General features: G+C 39.0%; 1 long non-coding RNA gene across 2 annotated transcripts in view; it reads left to right on the forward strand.

Moving 5' to 3' along the window:
- The first annotated feature begins 5106 nt into the window (after window positions 1–5106).
- LOC119533498 overlaps window positions 5107–24937 on the forward strand; it is a 36537-nt gene continuing 16706 nt past the window's right edge. For both annotated transcript variants that reach the window (XR_005216638.1, XR_005216637.1), the window contains exons 1-2: window positions 5107–5358; window positions 24752–24841. This is a non-coding gene — a long non-coding RNA (uncharacterized LOC119533498). The remainder of the gene's footprint in view (window positions 5359–24751; window positions 24842–24937) is intronic.

The following is a 24937-nucleotide window of genomic DNA, read 5'->3' on the forward strand; positions in this document are numbered from 1 at the left end:
TTACCAAGAAACAAAAAGCACAGACGGTAAAGGAAAATACTAATGTATTTGCCTAATCAAAAAAAAAAAAAAAAAAAACACATCAAAAAGAACCATAAACAAAATTAAAAGACATGAGTTCTATCTCAGGATGTAATCAACATATGGAGCCCTAGCAGATAGACTTCAATTTACACCTCTGTTTACCTCCACTCGGACAGGAGCCCTTGTCAACCCAGACCTTGTTGATCACTGTCTCCTGTCTTCCCCAGTTCCTGTGGTCTACTGCACACCATTTAACAATTAATTCTATTCACTCCTGTGCTTTTTGGCTGCTGTTTCATTTGCATCAATATCTACATAATTATGTAAATTATTTATGGCAATGTGAACATTATTTCAGGATGTGAGAGTTACTCATAGCGTTTGTTGATAGATTAGAATAAACACTGATGTGTGGCAATGAAAACAACATTGTCTATTGCATGCTAAGAACTGTGCTAATATCTGGAATAAAAAGACAAGTAATACATAGTTAGGAGATCCAGTAAAGAGACCCAGGCTATTGGAGAAGTCAGAAGTGTAGCCAGGTGGACACATAATTCATGTTAAAGGGATGGAAAGATGCATGTGATGATCATTGCTACAATAGAGAAAACTATTATAGCATGTGCTGTGAAAGACCCAGGAGCTTCTGCCAATGAAAGAAACAAAACCACTCAATCACAGGGAAATCTATAGTGAGTGGTGAAACAGTTCACAGTTATATTTCAAGAATCAGTCAAGATCACGCAAAATTAAACTGACATAACTTCTGAAGGAAAGACAAAAATAAAATAACATTAAGAACTCCATATTTCTTCCTGTGACTAATTGACAGCACATATTATGTTATTAATTTCCCTAAAATTAAATTCCCATTTGCATATTCTAAGCAAAGTCTTGTTTAAAATTCATTATTTTTAATAAGCTTCCGTATTTTATTTGTGGGTATTTTATTTTGAATTTTTGTACCTAAATTCCTATATGAGATTGGTCTGTAGTTTTCTTTTGACCTGCTGTCTTTATGAGGTTTGGGGATTAGGGTTTTAGGGGCTTCAAGCAATAAATTTGGAAAGATTCAACATTTTTCAAAAAAGACATGAATTCCTAAGCAATCTATTCAAACAACATATTCTTTTGAAAAGAGATAGGTTTTCGCATTAGATTGACCCAAATTTGAATATTTGCTAGACCATTTATTAGTTGTGTGATTTAAAGCAAATTAGTTAATCTCCTCCAGCTTTTTCCATATATTCTAAAAACATAGGCACACAGGTCTGTTATAATGATTAAATGAGATAAGGTACGCAAAACACCAAGCCCAGAGTTAGCATGTAGTAGGTATTTTTCCTCAACAATTTTATGGTATCAACCATAGACTAATTTAATTGCTTTCAGAATCCTAGCTGGGCAGATACATTGTGAGACAAATAAAGCTGACATTTTGCAGACTCTAAGTCCTATAATTTCTCTACCATATGCCAGCCCTTCAGAAATGTTTGGATAACTCTTATGTCCCCATAAATTCTTTTTTTTTTTCTTGGTGGGGAGCAAGGATATTTATCTTTGATTACTTTAAACTGTTTCTTTTGTGAAATTACTTAAATCTTCTTCTTTGCCTCTTATTGACCCAAGGGATAATTGTTAACCATCTTCCTACTCCACAATATTATTTATTGTAACCTAAGGCTTAGGTGTTATTTAGAATAGGAAACTGTGTCATCATACTGGTCCATCATTCAGTCACTAGTCATGTGAAAATTCCTAACTTGGTGTCTGGAGCAAAACTGATGCTCAATACACTTGTGTGAAATCAAAATCTCCATGACATTAAAGATTCTGTTAAAAATTATTATAAATATTCTTAACCATACAAAAGATGGAGAAAATAGCACAATAAACACCCAAATACCCACCAACCAGATTAAAGTCCTTGAGGTTTACAATTTTTTCTTTTCTAAATGCCATTTGAAATATTACTTGTGCCTTGAAATTTGTTCCAAGTCAAACACTAGAAAAGGTATGGAAAACATTTTGTCAAGGCATTACGTCAGCCACAGCATCACATCTCTTCTTGAGACATGTCGGTGGGCTCTCCAAGAAGCTCACCACAAACACCTTGGTCCAAATGCTGGGAAGGTGAGGGAGGACCCTTTTCACACATCAGGCACAGAGAGATGGAAGTGATAAGGGTTGCCTGTGGTGGGTTGTTTGGTAAAGCACAAATCATAGGTAATATTTTTCACTATACTGTCATGTCAAAGAACTCCACCCATATTACAGCAAAGGCTTTCTGGAAGGTGCAAAATGTACATACCTAACTTAACCTGCATTTTAAAAAAAGAAGAATGATATAAGTTAATCCTACAGCAATGAAGACACTTTTCAAGGAAAAATGATCCAGGGCCAATGATGGGGTTGCTTCTATTGGATTGCTTTTTTTAAATTCAGTTTTATTGAGATATATTCACATACCATACAATCATCCATGGTGTACAATCAATTGTTCACAGTACCATCATATAGTTGTGCATTCATCACCCCAATCTATTTTTGAACATTTTCCTTACACCAGAAAGAATCGGAATAAGAATAAAAAATAAAAATAAAAAAGAACACCCAAACCACCCCCCCATCCCACCCTATTTTTCATTTAGGTTTTGTCCCCATTTTTCTACTTATCCATCCATACACTGGATAAAGGGAGTGCGATCCACAAGGTTTTCACAATCACACTGTCACCCCCTTGTAATCTACATTGTTATACAATCGTCTTCAAGAGTCAAGGCTACTGGGTTGGAGTTTGGTAGTTTCAGGTATTTACTTCTAGCTATTCCAATACATTAAAACCTGAAAGGGGTTATCTATATAGTGCATAAGAATGTCCACCAGAGTGACCTCTCGACTCCATTTGAAATCTCTCAGCCACTGACGCATTATTATGTCTCATTTTGCATCCCCCTTTTGGTCAAGAAGATGTTCTCAATCCCATGATTCTGGGTCCAGATTCATCCCTGGGAATCATATCCTGCATTGCCAGGGAGATTTACACCCCTGGGAGTCAGGTCCCATGTAAGGGGGAGGGCAGCGAGATCATCTGAAAAGGTGGCTTAGTTAGAGAGAGAGAGGGCCACATCTAAGCAACAAAGAGGCACTCAGGGGGAGACTCCTAGGCATAATTATAAGCAAGGTTAGCCTGTCCTTGCAGCAACAAGCTTCATAGGGGCCAGCCCCAAGACAGAGGGCTCAGCACATCAAGCCTTCAGTCCCCAATGTTTGTGAGAACATCAGCAACAATCCAGGTGAGGAAGTCCAACACCTCTGCATTCTCCTCCAGCTATTGGAGCCCTTTTGCACACAATTTGTGCCAGGAGCCTCTGGGGAGAACCCACATCCATATGTCCAGATTAAACTTCTACCTCCAGCCTGATGACCCTCAAATCTGGAGCTCCAGTCCAGACTTCTCTCCTGAGCTCCAGACTTGTAATCCTAATTGACTCCTGGGCACTTTCACCTGCATGTCCCATGGACACATCAAACTCAGTGGTCCAAAGCTGAACTAATTATTTCCACTTCCTCTCCAAACAGCCTTTCTTCTGGAAACCCCCAGTATTCTTGGAATTAACTTTCACACACTACTCCTAAGTGACCCTGAATGTCCCTGGTGTTTTTCAAATTGAGGTAAAATTCACATAACATTTTGAAGTGTACATTTCAGTGGCATTGAGTACATTCATTGTGTTGTGCAAAAGTTCCAAAACTTTTTCATTGCCCCCAAAGGAAACCCTGTACCTAATAAGGAGTCACACCCTGAACCCCACCCCCAGCTCCTGGCAGCCACTAGTCTGCTTTCTTTCTCTATGAATCTACCAATTCTGGATGTTTCTGGATAAACAGAATCATAAAATAAATGACCTTTTATGTCTGGCTTATTTCACATAGCAGAATGTTTTTGAGGTTCATCCACATTGTAGCATATATTTGTACTTATTCCTTTTTATAATTAAATATGGATATACCACATGTCATCAATTGATGGACATTTGGGTGGTTTCCACTTTTTTGGCTATTGTGAACAGTGCTGTGAGAAACATTCATAGACACACATTTGTTTGAATGCCTGCTTTCAATTCTCTTGGATATATGACTGGGAGTAGAATTGCTGGGTCATATGATATTTCTGTGTTTAACTTGTTGAGGAACCACCAAAATGCTTTCCACAGTAGCTGCACCATTTTACATTTCCACCAGCTGTGCATGAGGGTTCCAAAATCTCCACCTCTTTGGCAATTCTTGTCAGTTTTCATTTTTTTAATACTATTCACAATACCAATAAAATTATAGAGTTCCTAGGAACAAATCTAGGAACATTCATTTTAATAATAGCCTTTCTTGTGGTTATGAAGTTGTATTTCATTGTGCATTTGATTTGCACTTCCCTAATGATTAATGACATTGAATGTCTCTTCATGTGCTTTTTGACCATTTGTATATCTTCTTTGGAGAGTTGTCTAGTGAAGTCCTTTGCCCATTTTTTAAAATATAGTCCCTGATATTTTATTGAGATATGAATTTGAATCTCAGGCTGAAAGCCTGGTGTGTGGGACAGTCACTTACCTAACTTCCTAGCACACAGAATTTAGGCTAGAAAACATAAGAAGGTATTTACCTGGAGTCCAGAGAGCAAGGTATCTTTTTTCTCTAGAAACTAGAAGAGACATTACGGCATGTTGAAAGCTTCAATGTGGAGCATACACCTTGGGTCAAAGGAGGGACACATGCAAGGAGAGAGAAAGACAAGGAGAAAACACAGGTTCTCTGCCCCAGCTTAGCTCATGGAAGAGAGAGGCCATGTGCAAAAAAAATGCAGACATTGTTTGCAAAAAATTTCTGAGAGACACTGAGGCACAAGCTGATCTGCTTTGCTGCTGAATGTCCAAGTTTATTACGAAGGAAAGGGGGAAGAGGTGTTGACACCATTTAGGCATGTGACAGTGAAGTTTTGGTACTTTTAAAACTTCAGAGGAAACACAGCAGCCTCTTGGGTGTCAATGTCCTGTGTGCATTCACAGAACGTTAGAGAAGGTGACGGTTCACACGCAGTGCTGAGGTGATTCCATGTAACTTCTCAGGCTGTGCAGGGCTCAGTCAATGTAAGAGAAGACGAAAACTGGAGCCTCCATGGGCTGGCAAAGGACTTTGTGGGTTCTTATGCGGCATCCTTAGAAGACTCCGAGGAATTACTTGGCAGGAGAGGAAGAGTAAAGACATGAGCAAGATGCCTGGAACTTGAAGGTTCTACAGTAGAAGATGGAGAGAGAAGCCAGTAAAATACAGGTAACTCACAGACCAGAGCTACAAGGGCAGGGTCAACTAAAAGTCTGTGGAATAGAAGTTGTGCCTGGAAAGTATTGCTCACCTCTATGTGGTATGTTATCACAGAGGTTGGTGGGGGAGAAGGGCACCTGCCGAATCACTTAGCAGAAGCTCCCCTAAGAGTGACCAGAATCAGGGGGTTATTTCTGAGAAAACTCAGCCCCTTTTCTCACTCTGAGGTATGTGACAGTAGCCAGTCTTCTCTGTTCCCACCCTCACCGCTCCCCCACCCCAAGCACACTGAAGGGGGATCCTTGCCCCTGAGGCCTGATCAGCTCCACTGAAGTCCACCCAGCATCCTGCTCCATGCAACCCAGAGTGTGAATGTTGGTGAGGGGAATGGGAAGGAGGAGGGGAATTGGGGGCCAAGGCTAATGCTGAGGAGGGGGTCTCCCTGTAGTATAAATACATGCAAAGGGAACTGATGGTGCAGTTAGGGTGGAAGGATGGAGTTAAATACAGTAAGTAAAGCAAAACAAAAAACAAAAAACAAAAACCCTCCAGGTGTCTGGGTTGGTTCCAGAGAATACCTCAGAGAGCCCAGAACCGGATGTGGTAGCTTCCTGTTTGCCATTTCATACAACTCCACAAGAGTGGCGATGTTTATCAGCCAGGTCTAGATTACCACAACAGTCTGCTTGAATTTATGAAATAATTTGGAGAGAATTGCCATCTTTAAAACATTGAGTGTTCTCAGCTATAACATTTGGCAATGTTTTGGGTTCAGGTAAGAAAAACCTGACTTACGGTGGTGCAAACAGGAAGGGTTTATGTTCCTCATATGACAAGCAATCTGGAGCCGGGCTGTCTAGAGTTGCTGCAGTGACTACACAACATCTTCTCATCAGTGTCTTGGGCTTCTTCTATCGGTAGCATGTTGATTTTCATCCTCAAGCTTATTGCTTCCTTGTCACAAGATGGCTGCAGCCACCCTAGATATCACATCTGATTTTAATTAGATAATCCTGCCTATACCAGGAAAGCAACACAAACAAAACAACAACAAAAAAGAAGCTGTTCCCAGACTGCTGCTTACCTTTCATTGGTTGGAACTTTGTCAAAAATTATGCCTATCTACAAGAAAATTTAGCAAAACACCTTTCTGACCCCCTCCAAATTTTGGATTTTTGTTAGCAAAAAAGAAGGTGGTGAATAGATTTCACATAATGCAACTTGTAGATCAGCTACACCAGCCATCAACATTGTATGTCTTTTCAATATATTCACCTCTTCTTTTATGTTCTTCATAAACTTGTATTATTTTAATTCTTAAATGTTTTACATTCTTTGTTAGATTTGTTCCTAGGAACTATAATTTTATTGGTATTGTGAATAGTATTGTTTTAGTTTCTCAGGCTGCTCAAGCAAATTCCATGAAATGGTTTGGCTTAAAAAAAGGAAATTTATTTGCTTCTGGGTTTGAGGCTAAAACAAAGTCCAAATCAAGGCATTATCAAGGCAATGCTTTCTCTGAAGACTGTTGTTCTGGGCTGACTGCCAGCGATCCTAGGCTCCTTAGCTTATCACATGGCAGGCATATGGCAGAGTCTTCTGGGCTCTCCTTTCTCTTCTGTGTTCAGCTTCTTGCCTCCTGTGCCTTTCTCTATATACATCTGAATTTCATTCTGCTCATACAGGACTCCAGTAATAGGATTAAGGTCCATCCTGATTGAGGTGGTTCACACCACAACCAAAGTAGCCTCATCAAAAGGTTCTACTTTCAATGAATGAGTTGACACCCACAGGAATGCATTAAATTTAAGAACATATTTTCTCAAACCACTACAGTTACCATTTTTAAAACTAAGTATTTTAATTGGTTTTTGCTGTATAGAAACTGATTTTTGTATATTGATCTTATTGATTCTAATTAGCTGTAATCGTTTGTAGATTCTTTTGAATATGTATGTAGATAGTCATATATCTGTAAATATTGACCATTTCATTTTCCTTTCCAATTCTTGGCTTCTCCAATTCCTGTTTCTTGTCTTATTGATAGGCTAGGATCTCAAATACATTTCATTCTAATTTTTTGTTAGCTGTAGTTATAGTCAATGCAAAAGAGATGGTTTGTATAAGGGTAGTGACAGTGGAACTGAAGAGAAGTGATGAGACTGCTGAAATATTTAGGAAATAGAATCAGAAGGACTTGGTCATTAACTACATTTGTGGGAGTGAGGGAAAGGAGAAATAACGTTAAAAAAATATTTTGACATAATTTCAAGATTAGAGAAAAGTTGTAAGAATAATACAAGGAATTCCTGGATACCCTTCACCATGATTCCCCAGATGTTATATCTGCTTTATTTTCTTCCCCCTTCCCCCCTTTCTCCATTCCTCCATTCCTTCCTTTGCTTTCCTCCTCCCTCCCTTTCTCTCTCTCTCTTCTCTCTTCTCTCTCTCCCTCACTCTCTCACCGCTTAAAACTAATTTGCAGATATGTTGTCATTGCAAAATATTTTTAAATTTCTCATGAGACTCCTTTGACCTATGTGCTACTTAGATGTGTGTTGTTTAATCTCCAAATATTTTGGAATTTTCCAGGTGTCTTTCTGTTATTGATTCCTAATTTGATTCCATTGTGATCTGAGAGCATTATTTGTATGGTTTGTATACTTTTAAATTTGTTGAGGTGTGTTTTATGGCCTAGGATGTAGTTTCTCTTGGTGAAAGTCATATGGGAGTTTGAGTAGAATGTGCATTCTTCTGTTGTTGGTTGCAGTATTCTATAAATGTCAATTAGATCCAGTTGATTGATGGCACTGTTCAGTTCAACTATATCTTCACTAATTTTCTGCCTTCTGGATCTGTCAATTACTGAAAGAGGGGTGTGGAAGTCTCCAGCTATAATAGTGGATGTGTCTATTTCTCCTGGCAGTACTTTCAGTTTTTGCTTCATGTATTTTGATGCTTTGCTGTTAGGTGCATACACATTAAGGATTGTTATGTCTTCTTGGAGAATTGCTCCTTTGTTATGAAATGCCCTTGTTTATCTCTGATCATTTTCTTTGCTCAAGACATATGCTATGTCTGAAATTCCCTCCAGCTTTCTTTCTAATCAAAAGTATTAGCAGGGTATATCTTTCTCTACATACATTTAATTTTCATCTCTTTATATCTTTCTTGTAGACAGCATAGAGTTGGGCTTTACTTTTTATCTTCTCTGATAGCCTCTGTCTTTTGCTAATAAATGTATTACTTAGGTTTAAAGTGATTGTTCATATAGTTGGATCTACTGTATTCGAACTGTTTTCTATTCCTTGCCCTTTTTTTTTTCTTCCATTCTTTTCTGCCTTCTCTGGTTTCAAATGAACATTTTATTTGATTACATTTTTTTCTCCTTTCTTAGTTTATAAATTATACTTCATTTAAAAAATTCTTTTAGTGGTTGCCCTAGAGTTTGCAACACATTTATGGCTAATCTAAGTCCTCTTTCAAATAACACTATACCAATTCACAAGGTAGTGCAGGTTCCTTATAGCAGAGTATGTCCAATCCCTCCCTCCTGTCCCTTGTAATATTACTGTCATTCATTTCATTTTTCTGTAAACCAGAGTCATCCTATGTTGCCTTTTTATACCAACATTCTCAGTGTGTTCTTCTAAAAGCAAGAATTCTCTTTTAAAACCACAGTAGCATTATTAAACTCGGAAATTAACATTGCTATACTACTATTATGTAATCTACAGACCTTATTCAGATTTCTCCAATTGTATCAAAATTGTCATTTATAGTAAAAGAAAATCCAAGATTATGCATTGCATTCCGTTGATTTGTGTCTTTAGTTTCCTTTAATCTGGACATTTCTGAGTCTTTCTTTGTATTTCATGAACCTTGTCAATTTTTAAGAGTACTGGCCAGCTATTGTTGAACGACCCATGTCTGGGTTTGTCTGACATTTCCTCATGATTAGATTAAGGTTACACACCTTTCCAGGGATACAACAGAAGTGAGGCTGAGTTCTTTTCAGTGCATTGTATCAGGAGGCACACACTGACAATTAGTTCCATTACCATCAATGTTAAATTAGATCATTTGGTTAAGGTTATATCTTCCAGGTTACTCTACCATAAAATTCCTTTTTTACCTTTTGTAATTAGTAAGTAAGTGTCTTATGGGTAGTTGCTTTGAGACTATGTAACATACATTTAGTCATTGAACATTCACCTACTAGTTTAACATCCTTTGACGATTCTTGCCTAAAAGAATTATCATAACAATCGTCAAATGGTTAGATCCAATTCTATCATTCCTTCCACATTAATTAGTTGACTTCTTTTGTAAGGAAAGCTTCCCTTCTCTATTTATCTATACATCCATTTATTTATTTATATCATTGTGGAATTGTGAATTCTGACTTTATTCAATAGGTTAAAACTCTTTACTATCATCACTTATTTTGATGCTCAAATTGTCCCGTATTTAGGGATGAATCAATCTTAATATCTCGGGGTTTGGTTTAGAAAACTGATGGATGGGGCTGTGTTGAACAGAAATAAGGTGAAAGAAGGAACCAAGGAGAAGGAGAAAGTTTGGAGAGTGTGGTAAAATGGGGGTTCAGTTCTGAATGCTTGGATGAGTTTGATGTACCTTTGAGACATCCAAGAGAGGTCCAACAGACCCTTTGGATAAGTTGGTCCTGAGGACAGAAGAGAAACGTGGCATGTAATAGAGATTCAGGAATCATAAACATAGAAAAGGTAAATAAAACCACTGGTATAAAGTAGTTTGCCTAAGAGGAGGGTGCAGAATGAAAATACAACAGAGCCCTGAGGAGGCTGCTATTTAAGAGACAGGACAAGGAAGAAGAGCATGAGAGAGCTAGGAATCAGTGGCCCTGGAGGAGAGAGGACCTCGGTATTACATAAGCCAGGAAGAGTGTGCTTAAAGATGAGGACATAGTCTCAGTATCGCATGCCACCAAGAGATCAAATTTAACAGATACTAAAAATATGCATTGGATTTAGTAAAGGGGAGTTAGTTGGTGCCTGAGTTCCCTAGCGCTGCCATAGCAAAGTGCCACAAACTAGATGGATTAAAGTGACAGGAACTTACTGTCTCACAGTTCTGGAGGCAGAAGTCTAAACTAAAGTGTCAGCAGAGCCCTGCTCCCTCTGAAACCTGCAGGGGAGGATCCTTCCTGGCTGCTGCTGGTTTGCCAGCAAGGCTTGTTCTTTGCCTTTCTTCTCTCTGCCTCTGTGGTCATACGGTGCTCTCCCTCATGTCTTTCTGTCTCTTCCCTTCTTCTACAGACACCACTCACATTGGATTAGGGCCCATGCTAGTATGATTTGGAGTCATCTTAATTAATCAGATCTTCAAAGACCCTATTTCCAAATAAGTTCACATTCATGGGTCTGGGAGTTAAGACTTGAACATGTCTTTTAAGTGGAAACAATTCAACTCTTAATAGTTGGTGATCTTGGTGAGAGCAGTATCAGTAGATGGGCAAGAGCTAGATTTCTTGGGAATTGTGGAGTGAGACATGAGATCGTAGAGACTGGGAGGACGAGGGGTTTCCTCAAACAGTTGAGCTGTGTGGGGAAGAAAAATGAGAGCAAAAACTGGAGACAATATGAGTTCAAGGGGAGGCTTTTGTTGGGAGAGACTTGAATATATTTAAACCCTGATCTGGAAAGCCAGTCCGAACAAAGAATCTAAAAATCCAGGAAGGAGAGAGGATGCTTGATAGAGGGAGGTACCTGTGGAAATGAGGAGGGATGGCATCCAACTGTGGGGCTTCCCTCTCTAGGTTTTTTGCTCAAGGTCTGCTCTCACACACACCTGTCAGGTTCCTGTCTTTCGGATATAAAACCTGAACTCTGTCTTCCAGTCTCCCCTATCACTTCACAAACCTTTCTAGGCTAAATTTAGAGTTGTTCATAATGAAAAGAGAATTATGATTCTAGGAATGGTAAGCTGAAGCCCATATATGTCCACACAAGTGGAACATTTTTAAAAGCAAACTTATGAGTCATCCATATTCTCATTCTTCCCATCCCCTCTTAGGACAGACTCAACTCATTAAAGCCAACTTTATGAACAATTGGGTTTTATTATAGTGTTACATTTAATTATCAGAAAGGCATATTTTTGTATGGATCTACTTCTGGATGTTTTGTTCTGTTCCACTGATCCATGTATCTATCTCTGACAATACTACACTGTCTTAGTTAACCTACTTCTATTGTAAGTCTTAAAATTGGGTAGAGTGTAATAGTAGCAGTCAATAAGAGGGAGGGGTAAGGGGTATGGGATGTTTGGGGTCTTCTTTTTCCTTTTTATTTCTTTATCTGGAGTAATGCAGATGTTCTAAAAATGATCACAGTGATGAATACACAAATATGTGATGATACTGTGAACCACTGACTGTATACTTTGGATGTATTGTATGGTCAGTGAATATATCTTAATAAAATTATGTTTAAAAACCCACATATTTAAGGATGTTACAGACAAATTATTAAATATATAAGCAAAAAGGGGAAAAATAGAAAATTTCCCTTATCCTCCCATTCATAAAAAACTATCAGTACCTTTTGCTGCCTATTTTTCTTCAACTAATTTGTGCTTATGCCCTCTAACACACACACAACACACACATACATACACAGACACACACACACTAATTGGGATGACAAAGTAGCTTGCTTTTTTTCATTTACATACATGGTGACCATCTTTCCATGTCAATAAATCTCGCCTGGCAAGTCACTTTTTTAGCAACTGCATAGTATTCCGTCTATGGGAATACCAAAGCTTGTTTAGGTAGATCTTTATTGTTGGGCCTTTCAGGTATCTTTAAAATATTTTTGTTATCATTAACAATATTGAAATGTTTATCTTTTCAGCTATATCTTTGACTTTGAAATTCCACTTCTAGGAATTTATTTTAGCACAGTATTTAAGAATGTGCACAAATAGAATGCACGATTCATTACTAAATTGTCTTCTTTAAAGGCCGCATTAATTTACATTTTCAACTTTATTTAAGATTGCCATTTTTTATGTATGCATCTCTTAGTATTATCATTAATTTTAATGTTTTGCAATTTTGAAAAGAAAAAAAGTATTTCCCATTATTGCTTTAATTTGCATCCCTTTGATTACTTGTGAGTTTCTAGCAAATTTCGTCCATGCTCTGTGTCCATTTTCCCTATTCATTTGTAAGAATCCTTTATTGTTTAAGGATATTTACCCTTTGTCTCAAGTAAGTGTTACAAATTGCTTATTTGATATGTTACAATGAATTAGAAACTTTACAAACAATATCTTACTTGACTCTCAAAACAATCCTCTGATACAGTATTATTATTATCTTCATTTTTAAGATCAGAAGACAAGAGGGTTTAGAAGTCTTACCCCAGATCTTGGGCCAGCAATCAAAGGATTTAAATCCAAGTCTGTATGATGCCCATTTACCGTTCTGCATGCTGGAAAAACTTTTTAAAATTTTAAGAATCCTGGAAAATCCAATGTAATCCCCAGAACACTTCTAAACTTTAAACCACAAGACCAATTATTACATCTTAAATTCAGATTTATTATATCTGGCACATTCGCTTGAGATGTATCAATCGCATTTATGGCGTAGCATTCTACTTTTGTAGTTTGCAGTGTCTTTGAGACTGCAAAATTAATATGCAAAGTAACTTTATGATCATATTAGAGTTTTTTGAGAATAAAAGGATGACTAGCAGCCACCTGAGCAACTAGGCAGGCTTCTAACTCTAACCCCAGGAAGTCACCTAGTGCCTTCATGTGGGAAATAGGAGGTTCAACTAGATGGCTTCTGAAGTCCCCTTTTGGCCCCAAATTTCTGGAATTCTCCCTTTCTCTGTTGCCCGAGACTGTTTTTCCTTCTCTTGACCAATCTGCTGGCCTTACCCTTACCCACTCCTCCCTAAACCTGTCTACCATGAAACTAATCTAGCCCTGGGACTGCAGAGAAAAAGAACTCAGACTGTAGGGGTGTTCCGGTTTGCTAATGCATCCGTTATGCAAAATACCAGAAATGGATTGGCTTTTATAAAGGGGGTTTATTTGGTTACAAATTTACAGTCTGAAGGCCATGAAAATGTCCAAATTAAGGCATCAATACAAATGTACCTTCACTGAAGGAAGGCCAATGGCGTCCGGAAACCTCTGTTAGCTGGGAAGGCATGTGACTGGCATCTGCTTGCTCCCAGGTTGCGTTTCAAAATGATGTTCTCCAAAATGTCAGCATCAACTTTTGATGGCTGTCTTCCAAATGTCTCTCTAAGCTCTGTCTGAGCTTTTATAGGGCTCCAATAAACTAATCAAGACTCACGCTGAATGGGCAGGGCCACACCTAGATGCAAACAATCCAATCAAAGGTATTACCCAGAGTTGGGTGGGTCACATCTCCATGGATACAACCCAGTCCAAAGATCCCAACCTAATCAACACTAATACATCTGCTCCCACAAGATTTCATTAAATAACATGGCGTTTTGGAGGACATAATACATCCAAAACAGCACAAGGGGGTAAAAGAAAAAAGACAACTTCAGACCCTAACTATTCTAACCATCCCGCTTGCTTTCCACCTCCCCTTCTCTTTTCCCTCTCACCCCAGCCCTTACACTTCCCAGCTGTCTGAGTGGCTCCTAACTAAGCAGTCCCTTTCCTTCCTCCTCCTCTCCCAGCCCTGACAGCCTCTAGGTGGTCTAATTACCATAAAGGAAAACCAGGTGGTCCTAATGGCAACCTCAGTAAATTCCTCACCCTTCCATCCCAACTGTCGACCCCCCTACTATCCTCCAGTGCATTTCCTCCAACCTGTTCCCAGCCCTTAAAATACTTGCCATCTTTTCTTTCCCACTGAGTTGATTCTACTTTGCCTTGCTATAGCAGCTCCCGAATAAAGTCATCTTTGTAACATCTGGAGCAGTATTTTTCTTTGACACTATAATAGGCACCCCTTGGTTCCCTTCACTTCTGTTTGCTTTTTAAATTTTTTCCCCTTTTCTCCTTTATGCGTCTACTCTCCTTATTTCCTTTCTCCTCTGATGGGCATGAGGTCTGTGAGTGACTCTCTGAAAAAACTTTGTTGGGTCCTGTTATGCCTTGGCCAAAATAAATTGTTTGTGACCTCTGGGCTGCCCTCCTTGATTCCTGGTCCCAGGAGCCCTGATTTAGGCTTTCGGAAAGGGTCTATGAGAAGGAATCTGGGAAACCTCTGAATTGTCATCTACGCACTGACTGACTGCACAGCGCCATCTAGTGTCCAGATTAAGTCATTTTACTGTCTAATCCAGGCAGTCCACATGAGGAAGCAATTTAGGGAAAATAAAACTATTATTTATTTTTAAAATTATCATTATTTTTCACTTCCACATGTATATATTTTTTGAGAAACTATGGGTTTACAGAACAATCATGCATAAAATACAGGATTCCCACACACCACCCCAACACTAAAACCTTGCGTTGGTGTGGATCATTTATTGCAATTGATGGTAGCATATTTTTACAAGTGTACTATTAATTAAAGTCCGTGGTTTAACTTAGGGCTCACGGTTTGTGTACTGTAGCTCCATGGATTTAAAAAAAATTATTCGGTTACCATATATCCAGTCAAACATTTCCTGTTTTAATCATACTCAGATATATATTTTGGTGCTGATAATTTTGTTCGCAATGTTGTGCTACCATACCCACCATCTATTACCAAAACATTTCCATCATTCCAAACAGGAATCCTGTACATTTAAAGCCTTAACTTTCCATTCCCATTCCCTAGCACCATCCCATCTCCTGGTAATCTATATTCTAGATTCTGACTCTATGAGTTTGCTTACCTTAATTGTTTCAAATCAGTGAGATCATACAAAATATGTCCTTTTGTGTCTTTCTTATTTCACTCAACATGATGTCTTCAAGGTTCATCCATGTTGTCACATGTGTCAGGACTTTATTCCTTTTTATGGCTGAATAATATTCCATTGCATGTATATACCACATTTTATTTACCCATTCATCAGTTGATGGACACTTGGGTTGCTTCCATTTTTTTGGCAGTTGTGAATAATGCTGCTATGAACATTGGGGTGCAAATATATGCTTGAGTTCCTGCTTTCAATTCTCTAGAAGTGGGATTTCTGGGTCATATGGTAGTTCTATACTTAGCTTTCTGAGAAACTGCCAGACTGTCTTCCAGAGCTGCTGCATCATTTTACATTGCCACCAGCAATGAATGAGTGTTCCTATTTCTCCACATCCTCTCTAAGACTTGTTATTTCTGGTTTTTCCACCATTCTAATGGGTGTGAAATGGCATCTTGTTGTGGTTTTGATTTGCATTTCCCTTACAGCTAATGATGTTGAGCATCTTTTCATGGGCTTTCTGGCCATTTGTACATCATCTTTGGAGAGATATCTGTTCAAGTCTTTTGCCCATTTTATACCTGGGTTGTTTGTCTTTTTGTTGTTAAGTTGAAGAATTTCTTTATATATTCTGGATATTAATCCTTTATCAGATATGTGGTTTCCAAATACTTTCTCCCATTGTGTAGGTTGTTGTTTTACTTTCATGATAAAGCCCTTTGGGGCATAAAATTTTTAATTTTGATGAGGTTTCATTTATCTGTCTTTTCTTTTGTTGCTTGTGCTTTGGGTGTCAAGTCTAAGAAACTTTTGCCTAACACAAGGTCCTGGAGATGCATCCCTGGGTTTTCTTGGTGCTTTAAAGTTCTAGCTCTTTTATTAAGGTCTTTGATCCATTTTGAGTTGATTTTTGTATATAGTGTGAGGTACAGGTTCTCTCTCTCTCTCTCTGTCTGTCTGCAAATGGAGATCCAGTTATTAATAGCACCATTTGTTAAAGAGGCTATTCTTTCCCAATTGAGTGATCTTTGCCACCTTGTCAAAAATCAGTTGCCTGTAAGTGTAAGGGTTGATTTCTGAGCTCTCAATTCTATTCCACTGGTCTATTTGTCTGTCCTTGTGCCACTACCATGCTGTTTTGATTATGTAGCTTTGTAATAGGTTTTAAGATTGGGAAGTGTGAGTTTTTCAACTTCACTCTTCTTTTTCAAGATGGCTTTAGTTATTTGGGGCCCCTTGCCCTTCCATATAAATTTCATAGACTTTTCCATTTCTGCAAAGAAGGTTGTTGGTATTTTGATTGGGATTGCATTGAATCCATAAATTTCTTAGGCAGTGTTGACATCTTAATAATATTTAGTCTTCCAATCCATGAACACAGAATGTCCTTTCATTTATTTAGGTTTTCTTTGATTTCTTTTAGCAACATTTTGTAGTTTTCTGTGTACAAGTTCTTTACATCCTTGGTTAGATTTATTCCTAGATACTTGATTCTTTTAGTTGCTATTGTGAAAGGAATTTTTTTTCTTGATTTCTTCTTCCAGTTGTTCATTGCTTGTGTATAGAAACATGTTTGATCTTGGGGTGTTGTTCTTGTACCCCACCACTTTGCTGACTTCATTTATTAGCTCTAGGAGCTTTGTTTGTGGATTTCTCAGGATTTTCTGTGTATAGGATCATATCAACTGCAAATAGGGGAAGTTCTACTTGTTATTTTCCAATTTGAATACCTTTTAGTTCTTTTTCTTGCCTAATTGCTCTGGCAAGAACTTCCGGTACAATGTTGAATAACATTGGTGACAGTGGGCATCCTTGTCTTGTTACTGATCTTAGAGGGAAAGCTTCCAGTTGTTCATCATTAAGTAGGATGTAAGCTGTGGGCTTTTCATATATGCCCTATATCATCATGAGAAAATTTCCTTCTTATTCCTAGTGTTCTAAGTGTTTTTGTCAATAAAAGGTGCTGTATTTTGTCAAATGCCTATTCTGCATCCATTGAGATGATTATGTGATTTTTTTTTCCTTCATTATGGTAAAGTACCTTAATTAATTTTCTTATGTTGAACCCATCTTGCATACCAGGGATAAATCCTACTTGATTATGGTGTATGATTCTTCTTAGTATGCTGTTGGATTCAGTTTGCTAGTATTTTGTTGAGGATTTTTGTGTCTATATTTGCAAGAGATATTTGTCTGTAGTTCTCTTTTCTTGTATTTTGTTTGATTCCAACTTAACTTAAATAGCATGCATATATACTTTTCTTATACTCCTCTGTCCCCTACCATATTTTTGTACTTGTTACCACTTATGTCTTTGTACATTGTGCTTCCAAAAAATTGGATTTATCATTACTTTTTATGCATTTGCATTTTAGCACCTATGGGAAGTAAGAAGTGGTGTTACATACCAGACAATACAATCCATAATACTGGCATTTGTATTTACCCAAATGGTTACCATTTCACCAATCTTTATTCCTTTATGCTGATTTGAACCACTGTCTAGTGTGCTTTCAGTCTGAAGAACTCCCTTTAGCATTACTTGTAGGATAGGTCTAGTAGTGATGAACTCTCTCAGGTTTTCTTTATCTGAGATGTCTTAATCTCTCCCTCATTTTTAAAAGAGACTCTAAGCAGATATAAAAATTTTGTCTGGCAGTTGTTTTCCTTCAACACTTTAAGTTCTTGCCTCCATGGTTTCTGATGACAGATTGGCAATCGATCTAATTTAGACTCTTTTGTATGTAATACATTGCTTTTCTTTTGCAGCTTTCAGAACTCTCTCCTTGTCCTTTGAATTTGAGAGTGTACTTAGAAAATGATAGAGTGTACTTTTCTTCATGCTGATTCTGTTTAGTGTTCTCTGAGTTTCTTGGATGTGCATATTCACTTCTTCTGCTAAGTTTGGGAAGTTCTCTGTCATTATTTCTTTGACTATTCCTTATACCCCTTTCTCTATTTCTTCTGGGACTCCTAGAAGCTGTCTTAGGCATCCCATAGGTGTCTTAGTCTATTTCACTTTTAATATTTCTTTTCTTTCTGCTCTTCAGCATGATTCATTTCAAGCCTTGTCTTCAGGTTCACTGATTCTTTCTCCTGCCAGCTCCAATATGCTCTTGAAACCCTACTGGATGCTTTTCATTTCAGTTATTGTGGTCTTTAACTCCAGTAGTTCTGTTTGGTTCCTTTATAAAATTTCTATCTCTTTGCTAAGTTTCTCATATTGCTTATTCATTGTTTTCCTGATATCCTTTAGTTCTTTCTGTACTTTCCTTCATCTTCTTGAGCATATTTAAGATCATTTTTTAAAAGGCTTTGTTTTTTATGCCCACATTCTGATCTCCTTCGTTGATGTTTTTTGTATCTTTATCCTCTTCCTTTGGATTGGCCTCATTTCCTGTTTCTTTGTTTGTCATGTACTCTCTTGTTGCATATTGTACATTTTAATATTTTAATATGTTAACTCTGGGATTTACTCCCTGGGATGTCTGTCTTGGTTTTGTAACAAGCTTGTAATAAGACCGAGATTTTCTTGAGCTTTAGCCCTCCTATCAGGAAGGTCTACCCAAGGTGAATGCAGTGTTCAGGGTTTTCCCTGTCTTTCTGGGCCCCTGTCTTGTCTTGGGCTTTTGCTTGTAAGCTGTTTTGGAGTTCTCCTGTTTACAGGTGTTTGGCTGTTCCCTCTGCTTCCCAGGAGAAGGACATCTCTCTCCCAGGTATTTGAAGCCAACAGGCCTTTGTCCCAGACTGTCCACTTCTGTAGTTTTTAACATTCCTTTTGTTGTCTCATGCTGCTTTTGCCTGGAAAACAAATTCTGGGAGGAGGGTCACCCCAGAGAGGACTTCCCCAAGTTGGTCTTTCCCAGGCAACACAGGGCCAGGATCCACGAAAGGGGCACAGACTGGCTTCAAAATACCCTGGGGAGCATATCAGGAAAGCTTCCAAAATCTTCTCTGAAGGCTTCCCAAAGCTGAGCTTTCCTGGCCTGACCAGCGAATGCAGCCCTTCAACCAGTTCTCTCCTGAAGCTCTGAGCAAGTGCTGTGCTGTGTTTTTAAACCTCCACCAACTTTGTCCTGAATGAGTTGAGACAATAGCTGCCCTCAGAGCCTGGACCCAGGATGTGAATTTGCTCATCAAAAGCCATGATAGCTGTGCCTACACCCATTCTTGGGGAAGAGGATTTTTATGTCCCTTTTGTCACCAGCGAGCTAGCCAGGGATGGACCCTGAGGCGGCCTGTCAGGAGGGCAGAGGATGGGTGCCAGAAGCCGCCCCTTGGAGAGAGCAATTTACAGTTCTTTACCCTAATTTATCAGTTTCTTCCTCCTGCTCTTCCCTGGATGCTGTGCCTGCTGGCTCTGAGGCTTCAAAACAGTTGTTTCAGATAGTTCCTGCCTGTTTAATTGTTGTTTTAGTGGAAGGACTCAGTCCTGGAGCTCCCTGCTCCACCATTTTCCCTTGTGGAAGTCCCCATTATTTATTTTTAAATAATTATAGCTTTACTGTGTTCCAAGAAGAAGTACATTCTTAAAACTTATACTATCCAATTTATTGAATATAGGGTTAAATAGAATATGGGAATAGAGTTTTAGTGGCTGAACATTAATACACATATTTGATATAGCAAACAAGAAGAAGCATTCTGGTCATTTATCCCTTATGTTCACTTATCCCTTTAGAGATCACCAAGTGTAGACATGTGTTTTATCTGATTTCCACCTCGAAATATCTGGAGGCAGCTATCTCCAGCACTGATCTTTCCACAAAGCTCCAAATAATGCCACAAATGTAACTGTGTAAAGAACAAACTTGGTTCATCCCCTCCCAAACCTGTTTCTCTCCACTCTTCTCTACCATTCACTGAACTGCACAGGCCCAAAGCCTAGGAGTCATTCTTGACCCCTATTTTGCTTATATCTTACATCCAATTAACTGGTAATTCCTGTTAGCTCCATCATCAAAATATATTCCAAATATATTTTATTTACAATCTACACAGCCACCATCTTAGTCTAAGCTGCCATTGTGGCTCTTCTGCCAGCAGTACACCCTAAGTGTTCTGCCTCTTTCTTTCCTGCCCTTATCCTCTGTTCCGGTTTGCTAATGCTGCTGTTTCGCAAAACACCAGAAATGGATTGGCTTTTATAAAGGGGTTTATTTGGTTACAAAGTTATAGTCTGAAGGCCATAAAAGTGTCCAAGCTAAGGCATCAACCATAGGGTACCTTCACAGAAGAATGGCCAATGGCATCTGGAAAACCTCTGTTAGCTCAGAAGGTGTGTGGCTGGCATCTGCTTGCTCCCAGGTTGCATTTCAAAATGGCGTTCTTCAAAATGTTGCTCTTGGGGCATTTTGATGCAGTCTTGTGGGGGCAGACATTTTAGTGTTGATTAGATTGGAATCCTTTGATTGAGTGTTTCCATGGAGATGTGACTCAATCAGCTGTGAGTGAGACGTTTGATTGGATAATTTGCATGGAGGTGTTACTCTGCCCATTCAGGGTGGGTGTTAATTGGATCACTGGAGTACTTTTAAAACAGCCACACAGGCCCAGACATTTGCTACAGCCAAGAAAGACACTTTGAAGAATGCACAGGAGCTGGGAGAGCAGTTGCAGCTGAGAGATGCATTTTGAAGATGGTTATTGGAAGCTGACACTGACATTTTGGAGAATGCCATTTTGAAACGCAACCTGGGAGCAAGTGGACGCCAGCCACGTGCCTTCTGAGCTAACAGAGGTCTTCTGGATGCCAGTGGCCTTTCTCCAGTGAAGGTACCCTATTGTTGATGTCTTACCTCGGACACTTTATGGCCATAAGACTCCAACTGTCTAACCAAATAAACCCCCTTTATAAAAGCCAATCCAATTCTGGTGTTTTGCATTTTGGCAGAAATAGCAAACCAGAACAAAAGACATTACTGATGCAAAGCCAGGGCCATCCTGAGAAAGTATGGTTGGAAACCATGCTGATCCCTCAACACTTTAATACTCAATAAACCAACTACAAGAACTGTAAGGGCATCTGGAAATGGGGATGGGGCCAGGCTGACTGACATTGTCTTCACAGCAAATGATATGTGTATGGGAGGGAGGGGTTGGTGGATAGAGTTAACATTCAGGGCTGATTAAATGTGTGTGAAACTTTTCTTCCCAAGGTTTTTGCTTTCTGAGTCACAAAGGGAAGAAAAGTGTGCCATAGAAGGGAGAGGGAAATGAAAAAGTCACTTCATCGCCTCTTCCTTTCAGCCCTTCTCCTTAACTTTTCATCTTCTCTCCTTGTTCATTTCCCCTGTCCAATGTTTTGTTTCAGAAATAGATGAAACAGTCCTGCTTTTTTTTTAACTAGTATTTTGCTTATCCTATAGTTTATTGAGCTCTAGGGAATGTCTTCCCTATAAATAAATAAAACTATTATTGTGTAGCTCTATTCAGAGTATTAGTTGAAGGGAAGTGACATTTTTCTTTATTTGCATTAGAAATGTGCTATAGTCACAATAGCTCTCCCCCTGCATTGGATTAATGGCGTAATTACTCACACTGGGCAACAGAGATGGAATGAGCTTGAACTTGGCATGAATTAATGCATCAAGATATAACCCCTGTTCTCTCTCATTGCCTAATTAATTCTGAATTATGAAATTCCCTGTGAGCTATCCAAAAAGCATTGCCACTGGATTCTGGTGCAATTATTCTTTCTTTGCAATAAAAATCAAGTGATTTGAAAATTATGGGCCATTTGAAAAGAGGATGTTTATTTGAGCATCTTGGGAAGGGGAAGGCAGACACCATAAGGGATCTTTCTAGAAGTTTTATAGTGATGAAACTGGACATGATGTTGTGTGCCAGGGTTCAAAGGAGACTCAACTTTACCACTAGGGGAAGTGGATGACTTAGGAGTGTTACCCCAAGTTTCCCCCCACCCCATTCCTATACCTTGATGTCTGAAATTTCCACTTTGAATGCCATACATTTGAATTAGGGTGTGGTCTTCAGAAGCTCTCGGTTAAATATGGATGAGTTGCCTGTGGAGAATAGCCCCGTCACCCACCATTGCTGGAAACTTGTCATTCCCAGCTCTGCCCACACTCTTGCTAGCTGCCCCTTCAAGGGAGAGTCACTGGTGTGAATTTTCAGAGCTGAAGACGTTGACTGGACCAGAAGAGCCAATGGTGGGGTGTGGTGACATAAGAGGCACCACAACGGCTGTTGCTCTCTTGCCTCTCTCTTCTACTCCATGCGGATGTGGAAATGGATTCCAGGCCTGACTGTTTTCTTCAATTACCTTTCTGTCTGCATTTTTATACAGAGTGCAAGAGCTCAAGGATTTAGATATGGGCTTGGAGAAGAAGCCTGAGCCATAGGGTCTTATTCATTATCAGGACTTTGAACTAGAATACTGGGTACTTGAACAACCATTAGTAGAGTGGCATTTTAATTCTTATTTGTCATTCCTGGTATGTGGTCACTTGCAATCCTCAGAGAATTTGGGGAAGAGAATAATTGGCATGGTGGCATTTTACATACACAGTTTTTGGATTCCTTGTCATTGTATGATCAAATGCTATCAGCACAAAAATTCCAATACAATATCTGACAATATTCATCACTCACACGAGCACCAATTAGTTTATCATATCACTTTTGAAATGCTGACCTTCTATGCTAGATTATTGCCATCAACATATTAATAATCTCTATTATCTCTCATCTGGAATAACAGAATTTCTTAAAACTCTCACAATTTCCTCCAGTTACCTCTCCATGTCTCTACTTCCTTTTATAGAAATTTTATCAAACATATTATCTGTACTCATTGTCTCCATTTTCTCGCTTCATCCAATTCTTGCCAATCTATTTTTTTCCCACAAATCCACTGAAGTCACCATTGTCAAAGTCATTAGCGTCCTCCCTCTTACTAAATTGCATGTCAGTTCTGAGTCTTTTTCTTTACTGGTTCCTCAGCTGTATTTGATATTGTTGATTTCTCCCTCTTTCCTAAAGCACTTTTTAAACTTGTTTTCTAGGATACCTCCCTCCTGCTTTTCCTCCTATCCCCTTCCATGGCTTCTCAGTCTGTTTTCCTGGAGTCTCTTCTTCCCAAGGCTAAACCCCTTTCTTTATCTATGCAGTACTGTGGCCTTAAATATATTTCTTGTACATTGAGGATTCCTGTATTAATCAGCTCTTGCTGCAGTAGAAAGCAACCCGTATCTCAATGCTTACAAGAAACGTTTATTTCTTGCTCTTGCTACACGAAAGCTGTGGGTCAGCTATGACTCTGCTTAGCTTGGCATAGACTGAGTAGCCCCTTTCTGGAATATTCTGCCCTTGTAGAGGGCCAGGAGCAAGAGACTGTAACACAAACCATGAAATCACATTTAAAGCTTTTGCTCAGAAATACACATGCACTCACATGTCATGTATTCAAATATGTATGGTGGAGACATACCCTCCCTCCCAAGAGTGCAGAGACAACTCACATGATGCAAAATGTGTGAGGGTAAATCATTCTACTATAAGGTGGGAGCAAGTCACTGGGAACAATCATTCCATCTGCCATGATCCATCCTTGATCATGTATCTTCACTTCCCTCCCGAATGACATTCTTGCCACAGAAAAACTAGCCCAGTGGGTCATTTGGGATTTCAAATAGTCACAGGTTGGCAGCACTTCAACCATAGAACTCTTTCAAATATTTTGTATGGTTGTTGTTTTAATCAATGTCAGATTCATATTCTAATAGCTACAACCAATCTCTCTCTGGTCTGTCTCTAGGCTCTATTACAGGCACTTTGTGCATACATGGGGACGTGCTGTTGATCTCTTTTCCCAAGACATTTTGTCCAAAGGAAAACTAACTTGGAGCCATGCTCATCCAGTCAAAAGCCTTCACAAAGGGCCTGGTGACCGTTGGTTTGATCTTTGCCCTGAGATAGAGCAGTAAAGGAAGGTCATTCTCTTCCAAAGCTTTTCTCAGTTTTATCTCTTATAAGTGGGAAATAAGAATAGTTCCATTTTCCAACCTTGAAGACCCAGAATTTCTGGGCTCTCTACTTTTCTTTTCATCTATTGAAACAGACTAGTCCTGAGACCATCTCTGGTTCACATTACCAGCATCCTCTCTCTCCATTTGTTTGCCCAGAATCAACAAGTCTATTAGGAACATAATCTGCTTCCCAAGTTATTAGAAGCAACAGTTTTACCAAATCTTTCACCACTGCGTGGTGAGTCTTCTTTTTCCCACCTCCTTAGAGTTTCCTTGCCGCCTGGCCCTAAAGTTAATGCCTCATATTTTAAGTTTTTAGATATGGCAGCACTTCTGTTGCCAGTTTTTATATTAGTAAGCCTTTGCTGAAGTAACAAACAACCCCATCATCTCAGTGTGTTACAATAACAAATATTTATTTATTTACTTCTTGCTCATGTAACGTGAGGGTGGTGGTGTCGTCTGTGGTCCAGCTCAGCTTGACTCTGCTTGGGGCCCGTTGTCTTCTCATTCCAGGACCCAGGCTGATGGAGCAGCCCCTATCTGGGACACATTGGTCTTATGGTGGAGTGGAGAGCATGAATAATAGGAACTGAACTAAACCAGGTACTCACATTTACAACTTTTGATTGGACATAGCAAATGCACACTTACTCACATCCATTTGACTCAAGTATGCTCATAAATCCAATGAGGAAGAGA

This window comes from Choloepus didactylus, chromosome 4, assembly GCF_015220235.1.
Source record: "Choloepus didactylus isolate mChoDid1 chromosome 4, mChoDid1.pri, whole genome shotgun sequence".
Classification (NCBI taxonomy): domain Eukaryota; kingdom Metazoa; phylum Chordata; class Mammalia; order Pilosa; family Megalonychidae; genus Choloepus; species Choloepus didactylus.